At 36.6% G+C, this 17432-nt stretch overlaps 1 long non-coding RNA gene across 1 annotated transcript; it reads left to right on the top strand.

Annotated features, from left to right (window-relative positions):
• Positions 1 to 859: 859 nt before the first annotated feature.
• Positions 860 to 16803, top strand: LOC114304296 (uncharacterized). Its single transcript, XR_003644011.2, has 2 exons — positions 860 to 1119; positions 8677 to 16803. It is a non-coding gene; the product is annotated as an uncharacterized LOC114304296 (long non-coding RNA).
• Positions 16804 to 17432: the final 629 nt, after the last annotated feature.

The following is a 17432-nucleotide window of genomic DNA, read 5'->3' as shown; positions in this document are numbered from 1 at the left end:
ACCTTGTACACGTTTTTTCAACAACAAAAAAAAAAAACACTAAAAAAGATGAAAAAAAAAATCAATTTTCAAAACAATCCAAAATCTAGGGCTGTGCAAAATACCGCCAAATCCGCTAAAACCGCACCGATCTGCATCAATCTGCACCGCTCTAACCGCTAACCGCGGTTTAAACTTTAAAATTTATAATTTGCCAACCGAACCGCTCCGCTCCGCTATAGTTAATACATATATATTTTTTAACTTTCAATGAAATATCAATATAAAAATAAGTGAGAGATATTTAAAATATGAAATTTATTACAAATTAGTGATTATATCTATGAAACATATTATGTAAAATTACTTTATGTTATATATCTAAAAAATATTATACAAATTAGTGTTATATATTATGCAAATGTATAATAATTAGTTAAAATATTCTTCTATCCGTCAATCAGTCAAAAATCGCCCAAATCGCAATTTGTCAATCCACTAATCCGCTAACCCGCCATTCGATTTGTAATTTTCCTCTCAAACTGCCCGAACCGCACCGCGTACACCCCTACCAAAATCTATGTATCCATTTGGCAAAGTTAGTTTGTGGCTATTTTAATCACAAAAGACAAAATAAGTTATTTTAACCAGAACAAACAAAACATCACATTTAATCCATCATTATTACACTATTCTCTCACAAAAAATGTCAAAAAGTTAAAAAGTCTTTCCCAAATTAAGCTTTTTAACTCAGTCTAAAATAACTAAAAAAATTAAAAAGTCAATTCACTTCCCAAACGGACAAATCATGGCAAGGGGCAGATATGTAATTATGAGGTCATCGTGCGCCAAACCCTAACTTCCTCACCCTATAAATTCGCCATCATCGATCTCATCAGATTCACGCCTCACCAAGACCTCAATCTAATTTCCTTTTTATTTTCTCTTTTTAACTTAAATTTTTTCTCGGAAAATTTCAATGTGTTTCCAATCAAGAACAAGCATCTGTCGCTATGATTTCCTCTGTTAAGCTAATAGCACGGGAAACACGAAAGAGATGCAAAATCAAATTCAAAAACACAGGGTACCTCTGGACATGCAGATTCCAAGTTTCCTGTGGATTCTTGCTTTTTCTCGTAGGTACTACACTCTACCCTTCAATTTCGATCTTGGTCTCGTTGTTTTTTTATTTTAAAATTTTATTTTGATTTGCTCGATGATGTTTTTTGCTTTAACCACACTGAAGAGAGGGTTGAGGGGTTTGGGGTAACTCACTTGGATTTAAGCTAAAAATGAGGGGATTAATAAGTGCTTTTACTTGTTGAGTGCTTGTTGGTGTTTGATGAATCTTTTCTCTAACAGTGTGAATCTTTCTTATCTTTTAGAGAGAAGATGAGGGCATTGTTTAGCACTTTACTAGTAGGGTTTTCTTCATTTGTGGTTTAAATCTTTGAGAGGGTTGCTTTTCCTCCAGCTTTCTCATGTGGAAAATCTTTGGCCCTATTGACTGAGAGCACAATACTTTTTCCTGGTTTTTAAAGTTTGTAGTCTTTGTTTCAGTTTTTGGAGTTAAATATTGAAAAATGATTCTTTGAATTTGATTTGCAAACAATTGTGTTTGAGTTTGCAATAATCTGAACCAAAATTATTACCGTTTCTTTGCTCTTGATATGTTTTTCCACCTAAGGAGTTGTAAGAAATGGAGAGAAAATATTTTTTTTTTTTTATTTTAAGAGTGATTATCCAGCTGTCGTTTGGTAACACTTACGTTTTTAATTTTTTTTATTTATATTTACAGAAATTTTAAAAATTCAAATAAAAATTTGTTTGGTAAAATTTTTAATTTATAAAATCAGTAGTCTCAGTTTATAAATTTGGTCAAAAAATGAAAACACAAAAAATGTATTTTCGTTTTTATTTTTATTTTTTTTACCACCCAACACTAGCCGTCACCCGTCACCATTTTCCACCACCGTCTTCCGTCACCATCACCACTCACCACTCACCACCTACCTGCCACCACCACCCACCTGCCACCCACTCGCTACCACCACCCACTCCTCGCCGCCGCCGCCATCACCACCACCACCACCACCCACTTGCTATCCACCCGCCACCACCTACCACCTGCTACTACCATCCACCGCCCGCCATCTACTTGCCACCACCACTCACCACCCACCTGCTACCATCATCCACCACCTATCACCACCAGCCACCCACCAGCCACCACTACCCACCACCACCACCACCACCCCCCACTCACTACCACCTATCACCCGCCACCGTCACCCGCTCACCCACCACCACCACCCGCTGCCTACCCGCCACCACCCACCATCACCACCCGCTACCTACCTGACACCACTACCCACTTGCCACCACCACTTGCCACCCACCGTCACCCACCCACCACCACCACCACCACCACCACCACCACTCGCCACCTACTTGTCACCACCATCCACCCGCCACTATCCGCCATCCACTACCCACCTGCCACCACCACCCACCACCGTCACCTACCCGCTACTTGCCACCCACCGTCACCACTTTTCACCACCGTCTTCCGCTGCCACTTGTCACCACTTGCCATTTCTCACTCTTTTTTATATTTTTTAAATTTTTTAAACATTTTGCCAATTACTAAGCGCGTTTGTAGTTTATGTTTTTTTAAAAATAAACAAAAAATAAACAAAAATCAATTTATAAAATTTTTGTAAATATAAACTGAAAACGTAAACGTTACCAAATATACCCTTAGTTTTTTCATTAGTTGTGTGGAAATTTGTTCTTATTTTGGTCATAACATTGTTGGACCTGCCTACTTTGTTGATCTTAATTTGGTTAAACATTATTTTCTTTTATCAATGTTTCCATTAAAAATAAAATAGTTGGACGTAAAGTAGGTGTTTGTGTGTAGATCCACTTGGTTTTAAACATGAGTAGCTGTTAATGCTTATACAAGAAGATGATATAGAACCACTTGGTTCTTTCCCACCATCATAAGCTTTCTTTATGGTATAGCTCCAAATGGTTTAAAGTTGAAATTGAGGTATTAATGATTTTGTTTCTTTATTGCCTCCAACCTAGTGAAGTCTGAGTGGGGGATATCATTTAGCAAACAATTTTCAATTCATTACCCCCTTCTCCATTAAGATTTGGTGTCAAATGCAAAGACCAACTCTGTTAACAATTCTAGTTTAGAAATATATACCCCTTGAGATTTGGCGTAAAATGCAAAGACTAACTCTGGGGAGCTTCTATTTGCACATCCTTTCCACTCTTTGAATGCATATATTTCTAAACTAGAATTGTTAACAATGCATCATATGCATCATCCTAGTTTGTTAGTTTAGAAATATATAGAGGTTTAGCAAACTGGGATGATGCATATGTGTACCGCATTCAGCATTTTAAGGGCATCATTCATGATACTGTAGCTACTCGAGAGATATTTAATGTTTCTGATGTTGAATGATACATGTATGCATTTGACAATGTTAGAACTATGGAAGAAATTAAGAGATTTATTTTTTGATGTTGATTAGTTCTTTGGTATAGATTGAATGTTATCGACCATTGTTACCATTACATTTTAATAAGAAAATATCATTTATAATGTCATCGACCATTGTTACCATTCTATTTTAATAACAAAATATCTTTTATAATGTCATTAAAAAATGTGTACAACAAAGTCAGCTTACAAAAACACCACAAAAAATTCATCAACTAACAAATAACATATCACGAATCATCTGTATGCCTACGACTAGGCCTACGATTGTATGTCAATGCCGGAGATGAAAAACGGTCTCCAGTACAACTAGGTCTAGCTTCGTCAATGTGTTGACTTTCAAGGACATGCGCCATAGCCTTGATAGCCTGGTAAAGTCGTTGAAGATGTCGAATCCTGTCCTCATAACTAGCCTGAATGATAGGATGTGCAATTCTCAGTGCATATGCAATACGTTGCATTTGAAAAGAATATCACATTTTAGGGAACATATCAGAAAAGCAAAAGTAAGTTACAAATGCATAAAAGATGATAATATATTACATCGGCATGTTGGCTGAAATCCTAATGTTCATGCACACGTGGTCCATCATTGCGCTCAAGATATAGATGCGTGATATTCTTATACCAATTCATGTAACCTAGTATGCATTCCCAAGGCTGACGAACAGGTGTGCTCCTTTGCTACTCACACAACACGTAGTTATCCCAAGCCTCCTAGATCCTATCCAAGTATCCATACATAATTTTATATCGTGTAGATATGTTGCCTTGAGCACTACGAGTGGGAGCCAACGGTGTTTTTGGTAGAGATGACAATTTGAACTCAGCCCGACGGGGATCCGACCTTTCGATCCCGATTTGAGCGGTTTTCTCTCGAAAAATATCCCCGACAGGGCGGGGATGGTATTAAAAAATCAATCCTCGACCAGTTTTGGGTCGGGGACGGGGATAAGTGTCCAAGCCTCGTCCCCGCCCTCGTCCCGGTTGATCCTCGAAGTAAAATTACCATTTTACCCCTCTCTATATATAAAACTAAACCCTAAAACATTACACCATTAGTACCGCCTCTCATTTTCTCTCTTGCCTCTCTCATTTTCAATAGATTGGGCCTTTCATTTTCTCTCGAGATCTAGCAGCAGCGATGTCGCCTCGCCGAAACCTCGTGGATCGCCTCGCCGGAACCACCATCATCATCGTCGTTCCCCTCAGTATGGACCGCGAGCAGCAGCTCAACGATCTAGAGTTGCAGCAGCTCAACGATCTACAGACTCATGATGATGAAAATAGATTTGTAACTCTAGACTAGAGTTGTAGCTCAGTTTAATGATCTGATAATGAAAAGAGATTTCAGATTTTTTTTTTTTTTTTTTAGATTTCAAATTTTTTTTTTTTTAGATTTTAGATTTTTTCTTTCGAATTTCAAATTTTTTTTCAATAATTCTCTTCAATTTCAATTTCAATTTCAATTTTTTTTTTTTTTTAAGTTGATGATTGTTGTTGTTGTTGATGATGATGATGATGAAAACAGATTAATTTTTTTTTTGTTTTGTTCTTATGTTATTGTATTGACCAAAATAATAATAATACAAAAAGATCGGGGATATTTCGGTATCGGGGAAATCCGATCCCCGATTGGGGGCAGGAGCGGGGGTGGGGATGGGCTTCCCGCTGGGAATCGGGGGCGGGGACGGGGGTTTATCACTTTCGGGGACGGGTAGTGTAGTCCCCAGCCCCGCCTCGCCCCGTTGCCATTCCTAGTATCTGGGATGGTTTGCATCCTGCCAAACTGCCTCAGAACTTTATTTGGATGATAAGGTTCGACCACGTCTAAGCACTTCAAGCATCTATAGTAGAACTTAACCGGGTTATATAGATGCCAGTCTCTCTAACTATGGTATAGATCCCAAATAACCTGTAAACGTAAAGTATTTTTGAATTAAAGTATATAAAGGGTAAGATAAATGGAAAATATTAAAATTATCTTAGGACGAGTAAACTTACATCAGTTGCTACCAAACTGTCAAGCTCTGTTCGAAAAGATTTCAAATGATTAATGGAGGAATCTGCCTCTCTTCTAGATGTTTAATGCTACATGTGTGACATGTTTTCATCGTAGCCCATGTTTTGGTGAAGTCAGAATGCTCGAAAGTGCTCATAAATCTATGCCTCCAGAAGAGTCATATAACCACCCATCTGCTTAATATCAGACCAACTAGCATACCTCAACTGTCTGTATAAAAATACTAATGCAGCAGCACCCCAGGCGTAAGTATGAATGGATCCCAAATCCATCAATAAGCCAAGGTAAACAACAGGAATCTTGTCGCCACTCTTGTCATTGAAGAGCGTACATTCCAACAAAAACAACAATAAGCTCCAGCAGCGCACTGTATAGCCTCCTCTGAGTCTGAATCTGTGACACCAGCAAACTGACTTCGCAACTACTCAAGCCTAACTAAATTCCCACCAACAGTAGAAATCTCGTCATGTGCTATACGAATCCCCAAGCCAGAAACCAGTAATGTAACTCCATGAAGATCCGTCACATCTGGTACGCTGACTGATTTGCTTACAATGGAAATGCTAAGAATAGTGCCAACATCATCCAAGGTCAAGGTCATCTCACCAACTGTCATATGAAATGTGTTTGTCTCAGGTTACCATCTCGCAACAAAACTGGACAAACACATTTCATATGACAGTTGGTGAGATGACCTTGACCTTAGATAATGTTGGCACTATTCTTAACTTACCCAGTGTAGGCAGATCAGTCAGCGTACAAGATGTGACGGATCTTCAAAGAGTTACACTACTGGTTGCATGGGGATTACTGAACATGTAGCACATGACAAGGTTTTTACTGCTGGTGAGAATTCAATCAGGCTTGAGTGGTTGTGAAGTCAGTTTGCTGGTGTCACGGATTCAGACCTAGAGAAGGCTATACAGTGCGCTGCTAGAGCTTATTTATTGTTTCTGTTAGGATGTACGTTTTTCAGTGGTCGATAACATTCAATCTATGCCACAGAACACATCAATATCAAAAAACACATCCATTAATTTCTTCCATAGTTCTAACATTGTCAAATGCATACATGTGTCATTCGACATCAACAACATCAAATGGCTCTCAAGTAGCTACAGTATCACGAATGATGTCCTTAAAATGCTGAATGCGGCGCACTTATGCATTATCCCAGTCTACAGCGCAATGGTGACGGTGCTTTCGCCAATTAGTGGCTATAGGAGGAACTGGATGGATTGGCTACAAAAAAAACCTACACCAAATGTCAATTGAGTTAATGGTAATACCTCATAACTTCCTGTACATGCACAAAATGATAAGTTTCTCTTATACCTGGACGAAATGATCTCTGTTGACAAACCCAATGGCAATCTCACGTCTATCAAGTTGAGGTACCGACACTGTTTTAAGAGGTAAAAAGATGAAACATTGTTGTAATAACAAGTAGTATAAGACAAGATTGTAGCACGATGCAACAAGATGCCCCATGCTTGGTATAGTCATCCAATGTGAGAAGCCAGGAATGTCTTCAAAGTATGACAATATGCTTGTCAATTTTTCAAACCTTTCGTAGGACCCATAGAGTGTAATGCATTCCTCTTTGTGTGTGTCCAGCTCACCCAAAAGATCATGTCTAATCTGAGCCTAATCATCTTCTATATGACCAATGGAAGTAACTATAGCCCTGAAACCACAATTCCCATCTACAGCTACATCCTTGGCAAACTTAATGTATGGTTTCAACCCAGAAAGGAAAACATCAACATATACACAAGGTTTTACTATTCTGGTAATGTACACCTTCCCCTTCGCATTTACCTTCTCCTTTCTCTTAACAGGTCGCTTCTTCTTGGTTTCCGAAGTATAAGCTAATGTAGTGATTTGAGTGTCCCTAGGTGAGAAGGAATCATGTCCAGATTGCACCAACTCAAATGCACAAAGGGTCACGACAAGTAGAAACATTGATCTTCTTATGACCCCGAGGATGTGTTTTGGGCTTCACATCCAGCTCAACTAGAAAAGTGCTTCCCGGACATACAATCTCTTTCAACTTCTTCAAAAGCTCCGACCGCATGGTTCTATCACTTTCATTGAATTTTTTTACAAACAACTCTACTTCTCCATGACAAGTCACCTCTGTTTCCTCTTCTTTGTTGTGTGTATTTTCTCAAATGATGCCTCAAATGAGACTTGACATGAACCCAATTGTCTTTTAAGTTTTGCATGTGCACTCTCAGCCCTATTTAATTCAATGTAAGTCAAATAAAAATAAAGTACATGGCACTTACTAATAACTTATGGAACAAAAGTAATCTTACCGGTTGGTTGTAACATTGCCACAATGCATATACGTGTATGTCCATGTTGTCACAAATTTCTCCTTGTAAAGAACTAACCAAGTATCCATGACGTAGTGCACTGCATCGGGATAACTACTGAATTTCTTAAGTAATGATCTAAGACGCTTCAGAAGATGAATACATTAAAGAGTTCAACTCATGGTTGAACTTCTCTCATTTCTGCTTTGTCTCAAACATTTTCTTACACTTGGTCAATACATTCTTACTGATGTGCCAACGACATAATAAATGTCTGCCACTCGAGAATATCTTATGTATGGCATTCATCAAGGCTAGCTTTTTGTAAATGACAATAATCGCTGGCAAAACAAACCATTCATGACATCACGCAATGTAGTTAACACCCACGCATAGTTATCGGCCCTCTCAAACTGTAAGTATGCGAAAGCTATTGAGAAAGTCATTTCAGTTGATGTCACCCCCACAATTTCAAGAAAAGGAAAATAAAATCTATTGGTTTTATATGTGCAATCCATAATCAATATACGTGAGAAAGACCGAAATAAGTCCAAACTGATAGAATGTGCCCAAAACAAGTTTGTCACAGTCATCGTGAACTCTTCACATCAATGGCGCTCAATGTAATTATACTTGGCCAATTCACTCAATAAGTGTTACATTTGTGATCTTCTAGTTCTCTGTACCACCCTGTTTCGATGGCGTACATTGTAAATGGTTTTAAGTGTGCTTACAGTGAGAGCATCTTGTTGTTTCAAGGTCACTAGAATCTGTTTTGGCCTAACCATGTTTTTTAACATATCCATTAATAATGTTTTCTCATTCTTTGACAGCCTCCCCGCATATGAATGTCCCTTAAGGTGCTCCACAGGTGGATAGTTATGTAATCCGCATACTACGGTCAATGTCCATTCATCATTTGTGGTAAGCCTGTGAGCCCTCTTATCAAAAGGACAACCACATTTCTTCATATCGGTTATTCTTGATGTATTGTTGTCATCATGTTTTAACTTCTTTGTCGCTCTATATTAGCCACTCCTCTCACAAGCAAAATGCATCCTGGATCTTTTTTTCATTCCACCATAGTCTGATGTTTTGATTACAATGACCAAACCATTTCTCTTTCTAACTTCACGTACCCAGTTGAGCATTTCATCCTTACTTTTGAATACCTACAAAGTCAAATAAATATTATAAAACATTTACATTTGTTGAGCAATTCAAAACACAATCATTTTAATTTCGTGAAGTGAACCTGCTTAGTTGTAAATTGAATAGTGTAATCCAACACACTATCCGCACAAACTTGACTTCCTTAAGTTGAGACATATTCCTACATGTTTTGTATAACATTATAAATTTGAAATGGTACTATAAAGACAATTTTGCAATTTGAAATTGCAAATTTAGTATGCAATTTACGAATTTGGAATATAAAATGGAAAAAAAAAATTATTTCATTCAGAAGTACAGTATCGAACAAAATGATAATGTTCGAATGTAGTTTTCCAAATTATTTTTACCAGTTTAGAAGTTGAATGTCGAAAAATTTAAATTATTTCAGACGACAATTTCTGAAATTACATAATTATTTCGGTAGTAGACTACTGAATAAATTGATATATTTCAATCCTGGTTATCCAAAAGATGCCGGGGGGAAAAAAAAAATCGACTTTCACATAACAAAACTCACTTTTCCTTAGCCATCTTTCTCATAAACATTTATCTGCTTCTGAAAATCTAAATTTTTTGAAAGGAAATCTTCCATAACAATGATGAATAATGATGATGTTTAATGTGTAAACTAATTAAAAGCTAAGAATAAAAAATAAGGGGGTTTAGTGTGTGTAAACTAATGAATGAAAGCTAACAATTAAGGATTTGAAAGGATGAGGATGGAATGTGGAGGTTTAGCAAACTGAGTATGGAAGTCAGTCTCAGTAGCTTCAACGTGGAAATGGATGTGGATGTGCATTGAGAATGTGTGTTTATTTGAATTTTGTGTGATGTCCATAATAGTAATTTCACTTAAGATAAAATTATAATAAAAATAAATATCATTAAGTTTGTACAAAAAGTGGAAAGGGTATGAACAAATAGAAGCTCCCCCAACTCTGCTAGCAATATTAATAAAAGGTCTATATTACCCTAATTTTTTTTCTCAAATTTTCTTTTGTGTCACAACTTCAAAACCAGTGTTGCCATTTTCCTTCTTTTTTTCCTTTATGCTTTCTTCACATGCTTTCTTCACCTGTAACCTCATGGCCATCACTTATTTTTAGCTAAATGATTCAATCCAAAAAGGATTTTTCCGAAGTAAACACCCATTGCGTCCATGTTTGTTATTTTTTCTTCTTGAAACAGAACTTCATCAAAAGCAACATTAGGAGAAAGTCCCGTCCATCATCCGATACTTGAACAAAATTCAAGCCAGGTTGCATATCATAATCAAAAAGTTTTTCAAATTAAAACCACAGCCACACGCATATACTCTTAAATATATATATATATATATAATTGAAGCCACCAACAATTTATGTTCTTTTCCTTCTTTTTTCTTCCCCGTCAGGAAGACCACACACACCGATGGTTGACTGTTGCTAACTTGCTATACAGTAATGAAGGGAAATTTTCAAGAAGGTTTTGGTGCCATCCTTGCTTTCCTTTATTACACACGACACATGATATCATTTTGTCCACCACACCCATCAATCAGTGTCAGAAGAATCACTTGAGCTGGTTGTATTGCATTTTCAACCCTGCTAAATACCCCCAGCGGGGGGTTCGCACCCTAGTGAGGTGGCGCGCCCCCACTGGCTGACAACTAAAAAAAAAAAATAGTTTTTTTTCACCCAATCACGAGCCTCCACCTCACTGGGGGTCGACCCCCAGTGGGGGTATAAAGCATTTTTGATTGCATTTTAGTTTAAGATTAACCTTGTCGTTTGGATGGTGAGGGTAGACATATCTTGATCTCTTAGATATAGTTTAATCAATAATCTAAGGTCATGTTTGATTCACAAGATTAATAGTGAAGTATTAATAATCCTATTAAATTAGTGTGGTATTCATTATCCAATTGGATTAATATCCATTAGATTAATAATCTCACCCCTACCACATTACTAATAATCCTACAAATTTGTTGGAATAATTATCTATTGAATTAATAATCCAAAACCAAAATGTTAAAACAAACATAGGATAATTGAGTCCACGGATTAATAATCTCAATTTCATGCTCTAATCCACCCAATCAAACATGCCATAAGGGTGTTTATCTTTTTGGTAAAAGAAAGAATTTTGTTCTCGTTTGGTTTCCTTATCAAAAACCATTTTTGAGATTTTTCTTTTATGTATTTTTTTGTGTTTAGCAAACTGTTTTCATATTTTAGTCAAAATATTTTTCATTTTTTGATGTACATAAAAAGTAAGGTATTTATGAAGAAAATATGAAAAAAAATTACTAAAGATAAAAATAAATAAATAAATAAATAAACACATTAGAAAGTTAAAAAAAAAAATTAAAACATGAAAATAGTACATTAAAGATAAGAACAAGAAAAATCTAAATAAAACTTATAAATCGTTTTAAAACATTAAACCAAACATAATTGTTTGGATAATGTTAGAGGGAGAAAAAGGAAATAATGTACCAATTTTGTTTAGGAATGGCAACGGGGCGGGGCCGGGGACCACCCTCCCTGTCCCCGATCCCCGATGGCCAAAACTTCCCCGTCTCCGGCCCCGATCCCCGACGGGGAACCTGTCACAGTCCCCATCCCCGTCCCCAACGGGGATCGGGTTTCCTCGACCCCGAAAAGTCCCCGATCCAACTCTGTTTTCAACATTCAACACCATCAACAGATAAAAAAAAAAAAAAAAGAATAACAGATCATCAAAAAAAACAGATCTGTTTTTCAACATTCAACATCATCAACAAAAAAAAAAACAGATCAAAAAAAAAAAAATTACAGATCAATAGATAAAAAAAAAAATTACAGATCATCAGATCAAAAAATCAATAACAAATAAAAAAAAGAATAACAGATCTTACAGATCTGAGCTGATGAGGGCGGCGGTGGAGATCGGCGAAGGAGATCGGCAGTGGAGATCGACGATGTGCTACACTCCATTAGATCTGCCGTGGCGACGGAGGAGGAGGCTGTAGTGGCCTGGAGGAGGAGGAGGAGGTGGTGGCGGCTTGGAGGAGGCTCCTGCGCTGCGTTTGTGTCTGTGTAAAGAGAAGAGAAGAGAGAGAGAGTGAGAGAAGAGAAGAGAGTGTGCGTGAGATAGAGCTAGTAGCTCTGAGCTACTGCTGAGTTATTCAACAAGGTTGAAATATATATAATATAATAGATAAATATAATATAATATATAAATATAATAGAGAGTGTGGTGTGAGATAGAGCGTGTAACATATATATAATATATATAAATCGGGGGGCTGACCGGGGCGGGGGCCGGGGCCGGGGATGAAATATATATCACCGTCCCCGGCCCGAATGTCACCGGGGATTTATTTTTTAATACCATCCCCGGCCCGTCGGGGGTATTTTTCGGGAAAAAACCATTTTTATCGGGGATGGGGGGTCGGGTCCCCGTCGGGCCGGGTTCAAATTGCCATCCCTAATTTTGTTGTCTCATTTTTGTAATTAGGTACATGTGGTATTTGAAATCTTTTTTAATGAGGTATTTGAAATCTTTTTTCAATTGTGATGGAGACTCCTACACATATATGACTTCCACAATTTCTACTTTCACCCTAATCATTCATAATGTGGGACTCACACATATATGAGTAGATTCTACAGACATAATAAAACCCAAGATTAAATTGGGGGTCGTGAAACCCCAAAAACAGATGTCTCAAACATTTCTAATATTTTTTATGATAAGGCTTCACTATGTTAAAGAAGGATTGTAAACATAATTCAATTGATAGTATTGTCTCTTTTTTTAAAAAAATTATTGGGTAAAGGCTAGCTATATGATGCTTTACACCATTTATAAAATGCCACACAACCCGTGGTGGTTGGCCCCTATTAGTAGGCTTGTCATATTTGTTCAAGCTATAGGACCAATTGTTTAATGCCACGGGTGACATTTCCTCAAGTCGATCTGAGTCTGTAGATTTGTATAGGTCTTGTGTACATAGTGACGTGTTGAACACTGTAGTTTTAAATTTGTTTGGGACAATATCACTTGTGACTTTGAATAATTTTCAAGTGATTGGGTCCAATGGTAGGGGTCAAGGTGTCATTTTGTGATTGGTGTGGAGGTCCACATGGTGCTTTGAGTGGACCCAATAATTTCTTGGTCCTTATATTTAAAAAACTTGCCAACCTAATTAATTATTAATTATTAATTCTCCCATCTTTTTTACAATTTTAAAGGGAAAGAGCAAGAGTTTTGGAACAAAACACTTCATAACGAAATATGATATTATCATGAGTTTGATACACCACTCATGTTTGTGTGTCCTTTCAATAGTAGGGAGTCATCTGGATATGTGATGTAACCCCTTATTATTGAGTGGGCACCCAACCTTATAGTGTTTCTAATCTATAAAATAATTGCTTCATAAGTTATTTTTTATTTTGTAAAAAATGTTTTTAAAAGGCAGTTCTATTACCAAAGAACTAATGACTAGTGCCACAATAGAGTGCAAGTTTATGCTTCGGCAAAAGTCAAAGTTGCTTTATAAATATTTTTGACCTTTTGAGAATATTAAAGATTCATGTTGTATTTATTCATGTTGTTTGTTTCTTGTTACTGACTGTTAAAAGAGGTAGGAATGGAGACAAATTAAACTCTTTAGAGAGGTCTTCACAGTTTAGTGCTTTCTGTTTTTATGAGAATGAGAAAATGCTTTCCAGTCCAATTTTTTTTTGTCCTTTCAAGAAGCAAGACAGAGTAATTAATAATTATTTTTTGTTGTTCACTTTTTTTTCATTTGGAGTTCATGGAACCCCTCCAATCCAGATATGATCATATGGTTAGGGAACACCATTCAAGTTGGTGCCCCCCATTCATCCATAGTAAGAGTCTCGTAGGCATATGATCCATGTTATTAAGTGGGCTCACATCTAGTTACTGTTTCATATATCTCTTAAATAAATACTCCAAACCTTTCTTCCTCCATTTAATCTTCCAAACAAGGAGTTTGTGGGGGAGAGAGACAGAGAGAGAGAAAAGGGCAAGGTTCTGAAAAGTGGCTACGGTCACTATAACGGTGGCGGTGGCACGGTTAAGGTTGTGGGACGTAAAGGCCGTAGTGTAACGGTTGCAGTAACCGGAACCGTGAATTTTTTTATTTTTCGCACAATTTGAAAAAAACTTACCGATACACATATTTTTTTTCATGATCATATTTATTGGGTTTAAAATAAATATTGATAAATTTTTAAGTATGATCCAATATATTTCATGTTTTTAAATTACTATAAACTGAGTTTTTTACATTTTATTTTAATAATTAATGAATTTATATTATACAAAAAATTAATCACTAACTATTATATATAAGATAAACAATGACAAAAGTAAGAGAATACATAAAAGTCTAAATATCTATATATATATATACATATTTTAACCAAGCCAAATAGATAACGACCACACTTATTATTATTATTTTCAAACAATATATAGATAGACACACACAAACAAAATGGTTGAGTGATAGCAGCTGAATAGAATAGCATAGGTCTTACAGTTTCAACAAATCAATAACATGTTCTTCATCTTCCCTCTTCTCTCTCTTTTTTTGATCGGCAAAATAAGAAATTTTATTGATGGAATAAACAAGAACGAAGTACAAAGGAAATTACAAAGCCCATCTTATCATTTGCTAGCACCCACAGAGTTTGTGAGAGACCAACCGACACAACAACATCAGCACAGACCATCAGCTAGCATTAAGGCAAACAAAGCAGAGCAGACCAACATCAATCAGCAGTCTAGCATACCAGTATTTAGCCCATACAGCCACCCAACACAACAACACCAACAACAATCAACTACAACAATATCAGTCCAGCATCAAAACCATACAGCCATACATCTACCCAAAAACAGGCAAAGCCATTCAACTAGGACACATTCTAACTTGTTGAACTACTGTTAAGTGATGTTTCTACATAGCAACACCAATTATAGTTGAACCCTTGAAAGATTTGTTGCCAGTAGCTAGTGCTCCTTCCAAGTTAACATTGCTCGGATTTACCTTTGTCATATTTGCCCAAGAAAAATTTTCACCTCTGAGATCAACATGAGAAAGATCAGCCCCTCCTCTATCCTTGAGTCCAAGCCTCCCACATAGTAGCCTCCATATACTTCCTCAGCAGAGCTTTTTAGGAGAAGTTTTCCAATAATGAAGGAAACAGGGATGGAACCCTACAACAGCAGACTAAGAACCATACAACAGGACCCTTATCCAATGCAATAGACAGCAGACATTAGCCAATGCAACAGACAGCAACCTCAGCCAATGCAACAGACAACTGCTTTATTCTCTGTCTCTATCTCTTGCTCCTCCATATTCTCTCTTTATCTTCCCTTTTCTCTCTATCCCTCTTCCCCCATTTTCAACTTTTTTTTGTGCATTTTTTCGAAAGAAGCAATTCGGAACTATTATGTAACGGTGCGTAACAGGTCGTTACGGTTGTTTCGGCGCCGTTACGGCCGCTACGGCAACCGCTACGGACAACATACCTGTGAATCTCAATCACACTGCACAAGCGGCCGTAATGGGTGGCGGTAACCACCACAACCGTTACGTAACAGTTGCGGCCGTTTTTTAAAACCTTGGAAAAGGGTCTTAAAATTCTTGCCTATTTGACTCTTGCAGATTAGATGTAACCAATGATGAAGCCCATAGCTATAGTAAGGGGCTTTTATGAATTAAAAGGATAAGCTATGGTGCATGGTTGCATTGACTGTCATGTTAACACATTATTTTTTCTCTAAAATAATATTGTGGGTGTTTGTGCCCTAGTAAGGGAACTCATTACTTCTCCATCAGCTTTGTAAAAGTTATAAGATTGTTAGAAGTCATTGCATACAGATATTATAGTGAAAAAGTTATTATGTTTTAAAGCAAGTTGATTTTTGGTTAATAAAAAATATGAGTTTCCAATAAATTAGTATCTTTTTCTTTTTCTTTTTCTTTTTGTAAGTCCTGCTTGTTTATAAATTCAGTCTATTTCAGCATAAATTTTAAAAATGTTTTCTTTGGAAGATCCCAATTATTCATGGTAAAATTGGACACTTTATATTGGCTTTGGATGACATCTCCTTATGCATCTAGGCAATGACAGGAATGACTGCTATTTTCAAGGTAAGCTTTTCTATCCTTTTGTTGATTGTGCAAGTTGTTGTGGCTATAGAGCTGTTGTTTCTGCATATTTTTTGTGCTCTCTGTGCTCGTAATCTGGATTTCAGTAGTGAATGATGGAGATATTCTGGAGACAGTTGCTGCTGTGGAGAATGGGAGGCCTACTTTATTGCCAGGTTGTTGGGTAAAGGCTAACTTTGATGGTAATTGTATTGTATGTAGTAGGGGACAAAGGGAGGAGCTGGGGTGGTACTCCGTGATTCTGTTCTTGACAATTGGATCATGCTTCCTCTGCTTAACTGGGGTCGAATAACTGGTTGTCTTTGAGAGAGGCCATGTTGGTGTTGGTGGTGATGGAATTGGGTTTTAGCAATGTAGTAATATATCGGAGTGTTCAACACAGTTAGTGGGAACTCACAAGTGCACCTGTTTGCCGTGTACTGAAGGCACTTAGCTAGCTTTGCTTGTAATTGTAATGGGGATATGAATGTTGTGGTTCATGGAATACAAATCCTTTTCTTTGTGACTATTGGAGTTGGATATCTTATGAGTTGATCAGTGTCCTTAATATTTAGCATGTATTGCTTTATCATGGTTTAATGAAAATTATGTATTTCTGTCACGGTCCAAATTTTATTACTCGGATAACATTATAATATTCATTAATTAAGTTCAATTTATAAATGACAGTTCATCCCTTGATGAAATGATGAATAATTAAATATACATGTTCCCTCTCGTTATACAACAGTGACATTTTTATACAAATAAAAAAAATGCCCTGAGACTTACAATAAAAAAAAAAGGACACTACTCTTTACAAAAAAATAGCACTCAGCCAAACAAACAAATGAAATAGTACAACCCATCACTACATTACACTTATGAAATGGTAAAACCCATTGTTTGATCTTCAAATCCAAAAAGCATTTCCTGTACATATGTACAGGCAGGGGGTGAGTAACCATTAGCTCATCAAGTAATCTCATATTAAAACATTAGAAGATATGCAAGTACCAAAATACTCATACATATACGTGAAATCATATCATGTCAAAACTATATGATTTTATTACATAATCTCTTAAATCCAATTTATTTAATTAACCACAACAAGTTAACTTAAATAAATAAATATGTTTCAATAGCAACAGGACATCCTTTTCAATTCATTCAATTATCTCATTATCAATTAAATCAAATAATTAAACAATTCATCAAATCTATTTTATACAATCTTATGAGATGAAT

Source organism: Camellia sinensis, chromosome 4, assembly GCF_055761805.1.
Source record: "Camellia sinensis isolate YWXY chromosome 4, ASM5576180v1, whole genome shotgun sequence".
Lineage (NCBI taxonomy): Eukaryota > Viridiplantae > Streptophyta > Magnoliopsida > Ericales > Theaceae > Camellia > Camellia sinensis.
The sequence above is the reverse complement of the archived record's forward strand: the minus strand, read 5'-3'. Positions and strand labels throughout refer to the sequence as shown.